Source organism: Melospiza georgiana, chromosome 3 (assembly GCF_028018845.1).
Source record: "Melospiza georgiana isolate bMelGeo1 chromosome 3, bMelGeo1.pri, whole genome shotgun sequence".
NCBI classification, from domain to species: Eukaryota; Metazoa; Chordata; class Aves; order Passeriformes; family Passerellidae; genus Melospiza; species Melospiza georgiana.
The window spans coordinates 38,857-48,910 of NC_080432.1; the positions used below are offsets into that span (position 1 = coordinate 38,857).

The 10,054-nt window shown below is 47.2% G+C and overlaps 1 long non-coding RNA gene across 1 annotated transcript; it reads right to left on the minus strand.

Moving 5' to 3' along the window:
• Window positions 1–7,491: 7,491 nt before the first annotated feature.
• On the minus strand, window positions 7,492–8,107 carry LOC131081814 (uncharacterized). Its single transcript, XR_009114284.1, has 3 exons — window positions 7,803–8,107; window positions 7,664–7,707; window positions 7,492–7,562 (listed from the first exon to the last, which is right to left on the minus strand). It is a non-coding gene; the product is annotated as an uncharacterized LOC131081814 (long non-coding RNA).
• Window positions 8,108–10,054: the final 1,947 nt, after the last annotated feature.

The window sequence follows — 10,054 nt, forward strand, 5'->3', positions numbered from 1 at the left end:
CTTGGATCCGGGAGGCATCCTGCGCACTGGAGAACTTCAGCAGGCAGACGGCCAGCCACTCAGACCACAGGCCCCTGATCATTAGGGCTGACCCTTTCCCCACGTAAGCAAAAGTCAGCAGCCCAAGTTCCTGGTGGCAGATTGCTCAAGGCGCTTGGGACCCTCAAATGAGCTTGACTCAGGTGAGGTGGCAGCTTGGCTCTGGGAGGAATCCTGCGCCATGTGAAATTTCAGCAGGCAGCCGGCCCCTCCAGGCCGCAGGTTCCTGAAAACTAATGCTGCCCCTTACTCAGGTAAGAAAATCTCAGCCCCCCATGTTCCTAGTTGCAGATTGGTGGAGGCGCTTGGGACTCTCAAACGAGCTCGACTCGGCTGAGGTGGCAGCTTGGCTCTGAGAGGCAGCCTGCGCAATGCAGAATTTCAGCAGACAGCCTGTCACTAAGGGCCCCTGAGTCCTCAACACCAATGCTGCCCTTTACACAGGTAAGTGTAACTCACCAGCTCAGGTTCCTGATGGCAGATTGCTGGACACATTTGGGGGCCCTCAAAGCAGCCTGACTCTCCAGTGCTGGCAGCTTGGGTCTGGGAGGCATACTGCGCAATGCAGAATTTCAGCAGGCAGACGGCTGGCCACTCCGGGCCACAGGCTCCTGAACACTAGTCCTGTCTCTTTTCTCAGGTAAGCCAAACTCAGCCGCCCAGGTTCCTTGTTGCAGATTGCTGGTGGTACTTGGGACTCTCAAATGAGCTCGATTTGGCTGAGGTGGCAGCTTACATCTAGGAGGCATCCTGTGCAAGGCAGAATATCAGAAGTCACACAGACAGCCACTCCGGGCCACCGGCTCTCTAAAACTAATGCTGACCCTTTGCCCAGGTAAGCAAAACTCAGCCCCCCAGGTTCCTTGTTGCAGATTGATGGAGCTGCTTGGGACTCTCAAACGAGCTCGTCTCAGGTGAGGTGGCAGCTTGGGTCTGGGAGGCATCCAGGTGTTCCCCCCGACCCTGTGAGAAGCTCTCGCAGTCCTTCCATGAGACAGTGCCGGGAGCGGCCCATAAACCCCTCCACTCAGCAGCTCCATGCAAAAGGGAGCTGAGGCAAAGCCTCCCCCTAAAACAGCCTCGCCCCGGCAGGAGCCACCCCCTCATCATCCTCACACTCACACCTGGGCTCCTCCCAGCCCCCATCATATATTTTTCATATTTATATTCACATGTATATTTAGAATTTATATTACTGTATAATAAAAATTATATTATATATTGCATCTCTTCATGTTACTTACATAGATTTCTATTTCTATTCCTATTTCTATTCATAGTTTGGTATTATATAATAAATATATAGAGATATAAAGATATATTTCTGTATGTCGATTTACATTTCTATAGTACTTATATTATTTAAAATAAAACCCCTGCCTCTAACGACATAAAAAGCTAAGACACCCCTTTCTTTAAAACACATTTAAAATTTTAAAAATAATTTTGTTTGTCATAATTCTATTCACATCTATATTTGTAATTTTCATTTGTTATATTTATAGATATATATATTGGAGAGAATACCTTTTTATATAATAATAGATACATTCTTTTGACACAATATATGTCTTTTACTTATATAAATATATATTAAATATTTATTGATATCGACATATATCTGATATATTTGCATTTCTAGTTTTATATTTTTTATGAAATCTCCAGCCCATACCCCAATAAAAGCCAAACAATCCCCAATTCATTTAAACTGTATTTAGACATAAATCCTGTCACAGCTGCGTTGCTCAGCAGTGCCCCAAGCTAATCTGACACTTGTTCATCTCCTGGACCTGAATCTGAACCCGCTCACCTTGATCGCACCTGGCAGAACCATTTTCGTACCTTTTTCTGGCATGTCTTGTTTTTGTTTTTTTTTGTCTTGAGTTTTTGTGCCCTTTATTGCCTCTCTTTCTTGCCTTGTTTCTTGGGGCTTTTACTCCCTTTTTCCTTGATTTTTTTCTGGCATTTCTTGGGGTTTTTTCTTCGTTTCTTCTTGCCCATTTTGGTGTTTATTCTGGTTTTTCCTTGCCCCCCTTGGGGGTTTTTTTTCAGTTTGTTTTTTTTTTTTTTTCTTCCCCATCTTGGTTTTTTGTTGTGATTTTGTTTCTTGCCCATCTTGGGGTTTTTCTCTGGTCTGTTTTCAGGGATTTTTCTTGCCCATCTTGGTTTTCTTCTGTGGGTTTGTTTTTTGTTGTTTTTTTTTTTTTTCTTTTCTTTTACTTTTTTTCCCCCCTAGGTTTCTCCTTGCCCTCCTTGTTTTTGGTTTTTTTTGTCTGTCTTCCTTCCTTCCTTCTTTCTTCCTTTCAGTTCCTTTCCTTATTTTCTTTTTTTCTTTCTCTTCCTTTCTTTCTTTCTTTCCCTGTATTTCTAATCTTGGTTTTCATTTCTAGCTTTAGAATAAAAAAGCAGCAGTAGAAACTTTCAGGCTATCTGGGATTAAAAAAACTCCAAAATGAAAATGATTTAAAGAAAACTATTTATTTCCTGGGAACCTGAAATTTTCTACTGCTGCACGTGACATAGAGCGTTTATTCCTTCTTATAGATAGTTGATATTTCATACTTACTTTATACAGCGCTCCCTGCTGTGTGCACCGGCGCGCTGCAGGCACAGCGCCCCCTGCTGTCTGCACAGGCGCACTGCAGGCACAGCGGTGCGGCGACGTTCAGTTCTGTTTAATGAAACTCGGCTAGGTTCAGCTTGGTTCGGCTCTTGGTCTAAACTCATTTAAGTTCGGCTCTTCGGAACAATTCGCACAGTAACGCTTTACGGCACCTTTTACGACAGTCGCGCTTTACGGCACCTTTTACGACAGTCGCGCTATACGGCAGTCTTTACGACAGTCGCGCTTTACGGCAGTCTTTACGACAGACGCGCTTTACGGCAGCTTTTACGACAGTCGCGCTTTACGGCAGTCTTTACGACAGTCGTGCTTTACGACGTCTTTTACGACAGTCGCGCTTTACGACGTCTTTTACGACAGTCGCGCTTTACGACGTCTTTTACGACAGTCGCGCTTTACGACACCTTTTACGACAGTCGCGCTTTACGGCAGTCCTTACGACAGTCTTTACGACAGTCGCGCTTTACGGCACCTTTTACGACAGTCGCGCTTTACGGCAGTCTTTACGACAGTCGTGCTTTACGGCACCTTTTACGACAGTCGCGCTTTACGACGTCTTTACGACAGTCGCGCTTTACGACGTCTTTTACGACAGTCGCGCTTTACGGCACCTTTTACGACAGTCGCGCTTTACGACGTCTTTTACGACAGTCGCGCTTTACGGCACCTTTTACGACAGTCGCGCTTTACGGCACCTTTTACGACAGTCGCGCTTTACGACGTCTTTTACGACAGTCGCGCTTTACGGCACCTTTTACGACAGTCGCGCTTTACGATGTCTTTTACGACAGTCGCGCTTTACGGCACCTTTAACGACAGTCGTGCTTTACGACGTCTTTTACGACAGTCGCGCTTTACGGCACCTTTTACGACAGTCGCGCTTTACGACGTCTTTTACGACAGTCGTGCTTTACGGCACCTTTAACGACAGTCGCGCTTTACGGCACCTTTTACGACAGTCGCGCTTTACGACGTCTTTTACCACAGTCGCGCTTTACGACGTCTTTTACGACAGTCGCGCTTTACGACGTCTTTTACGACAGTCGCGCTTTACGGCACCTTTTACGACAGTCGTGCTTTACGACGTCTTTTACGACAGTCGCGCTTTACGACGTCTTTTACGACAGTCGCGCTTTACGACGTCTTTTACGACAGTCGCGCTTTACGACGTTTTTTACGACAGTCGCGCTTTACGGCACCTTTTACGACAGTCGCGCTTTACGACGTCTTTTACGACAGTCGCGCTTTACGACGTCTTTACGACAGTCGCGCTTTACGGCCGTATTTACGACAGTCGTGCTTTACGACGTCTTTTACGACAGTCGCGCTTTAAGACGTCTTTACGACAGTCGCGCTTTACGGCACCTTTTACGACAGTCGCGCTTAACGGCCGTATTTACGACAGTCGCGCTTTACGACGTCTTTACGACAGTCGCGCTTTACGGCACCTTTTACGACAGTCGCGCTTTACGACGTCTTTTACGACAGTCGTGCTTTACGACGTCTTTTACGACAGTCGCGCTTTACGACGTCTTTTACGACAGTCGTGCTTTACGGCACCTTTTACGACAGTCGTGCTTTACGACGTCTTTTACGACAGTCGTGCTTTACGGCACCGTTTACGACAGTCGCGCTTTACGGCCGTATTTACGACAGTCGTGCTTTACGACGTCTTTACGACAGTCGCGCTTTACGACGTCTTTTACGACAGTCGCGCTTTACGGCACCTTTTACGACAGTCGTGCTTTACGACGTCTTTTACGACAGTCGTGCTTTACGACACCTTTTACGACAGTCTCGCTTTACGGCAGCCTTTACGACAGTCGCGCTTTACGGCACCTTTTACGACAGTCGCGCTTTACGGCAGACTTTACGACAGTCGCGCTTTACGGCACCTTTTACGACAGTCGCGCTTTACGGCAGCCTTTACGACAGTCGCGCTTTACGGCAGCCTTTACGACAGTCGCGCTTTACGGCATCTTTTACTACAGTCGCGCTTTACGGCACCTTTTACGACAGTCGCGCTTTACGGCACCTTTTACTACAGTTTTTTTTCTTCCCAATTTGGAGTTTTTCCTGGGGTTTTTTTGCCAGTCTTGCGGGGTTTTTTCCAGATTTATTCTTGCCCATCTTGAATTTTTTTTCTGGGTTTTTTTCTGGGTTTTTTCTTGCCCATCTTGGTGGTTTTTTTCCCTTTTTTTTTTTCCTTTTTTTTTTTTTTTTCCTTGGTTGTTTCAGGTTTTTTTCTGGTCCATCTTGCTTTTTTTCTTGCCCATCTTGGGGGGATTTTCTGTGATTTTTCTGGGTTTTTTGAGGATCTTCTCCTTGCTCATCTTGGTTTTTTTTTTTTTTGCGTTTTTTTCCTGCCAGTCTGGGGTTTTTGTTCTTGGTTTTTTTCTGGGTTTTTCCTTGCCCATCTTGGGATTTTTTTTCCGTTTTTTTTTCCTGGTTTATTTTTCCTGGTTTTTCCTGCGTTTTTTCTGGTCCATCTTGTGGGGGTTTTTTGGGATTCTTCTTGCCCATCTTGAGGTTTTTTCCCTGGTTTTCTGTGGGTGTTTTCTGCCGTTTTTCTTGCCCATCTTGGGGTTTTTTTCTGGGTATTCTCGCCCATGTTTGGTTTTTTTCCTTGGTTTTTTCTGGGCTTTTCTTGCCCATCTTGGTTTTTTTTTCCTGGTTTTTTCTTGCCCATCTTGGGGTTTTTAGCTTTTTTTCCCGGGTTTGCTCTTGCCCCTCTTGAGATTTTTTCCCTGGGATTGTTCTGGGTTTTTTCTTGATTTTTTTCTTCCCCATCTTGCAGTTTTTTTCCTGGATTTTTGTGGGGTTTCTTTGTTGCCCATTTTGGGGTTTTTTCTGCTTTTTTCTGGGTTTTTCTTGCCCATCTTGGGTTTTTTTACTGGGTTTTTTGGGCCTTTTCTAGCCTATCTTGGAGTATTTTTCTGGGTTTTTACTTGGCCGGGACCAAAAAAAAAAAAGCAGCCAGGGTGGAAGGCAGCTGGGGATTTTTTATTCTCAATTTAACAATGAGTTGCAAAACCTGAAAAGCAAAAGTCATATACACAAGGTTAAATCCAGTCAGCATGCGCTCACACACGCAGAGACGAGCAGACAGACACAGCCACGTGCTCTCACACACACTCCTTCTTACACGCTCACTGTGGCCCTTCTCTGAGATGCTGAAGAAGGTGCTTTGACACATCTTCTGGCTGCCGCTCCTTGAGCTAAATGGCAGATCCTGGGGAAATCAGCAGCCTCGGCGACCTGTGAGACAACAGGAAGGGTCAACAAGTGGCTATCTGACAGCTAGGACTTGTCCCCACTCTGGACTGATGAATTTTCTACCCAAAATCCCACAAAAGACAGATGAACAGTAAAGTTGTTATAACTGTTCTACCTAACTGTGACTATGTGCCAGGGCAGGGCAGCTCCGATCATAAGTGGTACAGTCTACACACAATATAAGCTGACGCATACAGTGCAAGTGTACACAGAGTGTAAGTACACACAATATAAGGCGACATGCTTACATGCAGTGTAAGTACAGACAATATAAGGCGATGCACTTACATTGCATGTACCTATGCTGGCTTATACTGTACGTACTTATACTGTATGTAAGTACATACAATATAAGCCAACATAGGAACATACAATATAAACCACGACTTAAGAAAACTCTCTGGAAGATTACTTATTGAGCCCTGTATCCTTTGAGAAGATGGAACCTATAGAACTACTGCAGTCACGTGAGGAGGGTGTAAGATGCTCCCTCTAGAAGTTCAAGAAAATGGAAAAAAACCCACTACCAAAGCTGATAGTGAGAAGGAAGATGGATGAGAACATCTTGTCCCTGTGAGACATTCCTGTCTCAAAGAGTAAAAATGTAAAGATGCTGGAATAAGGGATATCCAGCAAGGAATGTGAGTAGAACATGGCACAGAAGAGAGCCGATAAAGCATTGAGATGTAACAAAGGCCTATGCCGTGGAAGACAATGGACACACACACCATAACATAGACACAGATGACATAACACAGAGACAAGTTGCAACTGCTTGGCACTTTCCCTTTAGGGACCCGAGAGTCCTAGCACAAGACGAGCCAGAGGCCAATGAGGCCAAGGGAAAGGAAGCCCTATGACAACAGCACGTGATGATGAAATGCAACTCATTAAAGGAAGTTAGGGCCAAAGCAGTTAGGAGGATGCTCGAGAGGGTCAGCAAGCCTAGAGAAGGAAGCGGACTGCCAGGTGACTGCGGCTACAGCTCCAGACCTTAAGGCAAGCTCCACGGGGGAAAGAGCCGTGACGACTTCAAGTCGAGGAAGGCAGATGACGCAAAGTTCACGAGAATGTGGAGATGGGTAGGAACTGCCCTGCCCGGCAAAGGCTCTGGTGAGGCTGAGGAGAAACCCTCTCCCTTTACTTCCAGCGAGCCTGTCCCACTACAGACCTCTCCGCTAAGCTGACATCAGATTGCCTCCTGTGATAGTAAAGGCTTTTCCCCTTCTCCCAACCACTGGCCCCGACACTTAGCTTTTGGAAGACAAGCAAACAAAATCCATCCTCGGTCGGACGTGGACGTTGAGACATTCTCAACATGTGCGCTTCGGTGCTGCCGCTTCCAAGCTGTGGCTACAAGCCTGCCCAGGGTACCTAAGGCAAAACAGAAAACGTGACTATTGCCCTCAAAAACAGTAATCCCCGGGACTCCTTCGCACCCCTGCCCCAGCTCACCTCAAGTCTTGATTTGACTCCAGAGGCCGCCTGGAAGATACCTGCAAAAAGAAAATGTAGACACTTAGCATGCTGCTGCATAACGCTCACCTAGGAATCAGCCCGCCTAAACTCCGAGTCACCTGCCCTCCTCTCTTCCCCGGCATGCCTAGGGCAGCGACAGCACCTGCAAAGAAACAAAGCAGAAAAGCATGCTGAGATACTGTGAAAACACAACCTCCCAACCCTGACAAGTATGCCACACTGATACCTTAAGCTTGAACCCACCTGGCATGGGCATGCTGGGCTAGGATAGATGGCAAGCAGTCCATCTAAAATAAAAAGAGGAATAATACATACCTAGAGCTGCACCAGAAACTGAGACCTCAGCAATAACAACTGTTTCGGTACCCTACTGAATGCTCACCTTGCCCACTCAGCCTTGACAGCTGCTCTCTGCCTTGACTTCCTAAAAATAAAGACAAAGAGCAGAGCTGCAGCAGCCACAATTTATGCTTCCTCTGCAGAGACAAACAGTGACTGACCTTCACAGGGGAATCCCCTCACCCAGAATGGGGGGCTCTGCCCTGGATTTATCCTTCTGCAACTAAAAGAAAGTTAGGATGAAAGTGAAAGGGCTGCAGGATAACTTATGGGCTCCACGTATCCTGTGTCCATCTACAAATCCCATCTAGAATCCAACTACACATTACAAATTCCAAGTCCCTGAGACTTCTCATATTGCAGCAGGGCAGAACAGCAGCTCCAGCACAAATGTGTGCAGACACCCGTGACACAGGACAGACAAGACGTGACAAACACTGGGGACACAACAGGAACGGAAATCTCTTGGCAAGGAAAATGGCTGCAAGGACTGAGAGAATGCAAAAGAAGAAGAGTTGAAGATGATGGCGAGCTGATGAGGCTCAGAGAACCCTGGAGGAAGAAGATGCAAACAGAATGATTTATTCCAAAAACTGCAAAGATGGATGCCCGAGAATCCTACAGTCAGAATCCTCTCCCTAACCTCACATCCTTACAAGTCCTACTCTGCTATAATGGATCATTGCGCAGCATGGCTGTCCGTACAGCTCAGAACAAGACATGACAAGACATTTGACTGGACGCTTCTAAAGAGAGATGCATTTCTGATGCCTGTGTGAGCTCCCCAGTCAAAAGATCTATGGCATGGGTGCCAGGGCGAGGAACGCTGAGATCACGGATGCTAGGAAAGGTTTCTGAGAGGCCCCTCACAGGGCTAAGATAAGAGACATGAGATATCCAGGAAAACACACAATACACAAGTGACACAAGACACACCAGGACTGCTCTGCCCTGCTGCGCACCTCAGCACTGTGACCAAAAGGGAGACTTTGCTTTTATGGGGCCTAAGGGGCAACATCTTGGCTAACCTCATTGCCAGAGCCAACTCAGACCCCCACCTCAGGGAGTCCTGACAAAGCACCCCACGTTCATCCCCTCTGAGGGTTGCAGCCCTCTGCTTATCTCTCAGACATCAGGGGATGCCTGTGTCAGGTGCAAAGAAAGGCCACCTCGTCACCTGGGAAGGTCCTGCTGGCACCGGGCTGGTGTCTCTCAGACAGCTAGATTAAAGACAACCAAACATCAGTGCCTGACCTTGGCACCGCATCGGCCAAAACCCCACCAGTCTGCTACTCACCATGCTCCTAGGAATGCCCAGCACCTCCTAACCCTGACCCTCTGCCATGGATGCAATGCATCCATACCTGAAAGAAAGTTAGAACATATGTCACACACCTCCACAATAACTTTAACTTTCAAGCTGGAAACACCTTATGTAAACCTAGGAATAGCACCTAGTGCCCAAGTAGAGCCCACATTCAAATTTCAACTCCCCAGGCTTGTCCCATTGCAGCACGCCATGCGGCAGGGCAGAACAGCTCCAGCACAAATACCCGCAGACACCCGTGACACAGAACGTGACAAACAGGGGGACACCAAACACAACACATCATGCTTGTGGTGAGGGCCTCGAGGGAAGAGGGCAAAAGGGACCCCAAAGACACACTAGGGAACACAGCACACCAGACAACAGGACACAGACCGGAGCTGTTCTGCACTGCCCGCCTGAAAGCTGCCATCAAAAGAAGAGCCTCTCCCTTTAGCTGTCCTAACAGGCCCTTGGAGAAGAATGCTTTTCCCTCTGCTGCTTTTTAACTCTGCCCAAAGAACTCCCAACCTGCTACACTCCCATCTCCAGGCCGTGGCCCCCAACTTATCTTTTGGATGATTGGTGAGGGGAATCCACGCTGCACCTGAAATGAGTCTGCCTCAGAGGGCTCTGTGATGGCCTGTTAGCCTCCCAGTCAGCTACAATAAAGAAAACCAAAACCAAAGTATGAGTTCAGACTTATGTGGGCCAAATCCCACACAGGCAGCTACTTGCCCTTTCCTGAGCGTGCCTGGCTCCCTCAGGCTCCAGCTTCATCCTGATTCCAAGGATGTGGCCTTCCATAGGAGTGGCACCTGGGTTAGAGAAAGGCAAAGTTAAATGGCATTCCTGTGAGTGCAGTGGATGACCTTGTGTCCTCTAAGACATGGCAATGCCTCTGCTAGGCTTCTGAACAGCCTTGTGTTGGGGGGGCCCTCAAATAAACAAATAAACACCCTTTCTCACCCTGCTGCCTGCAAACCCCC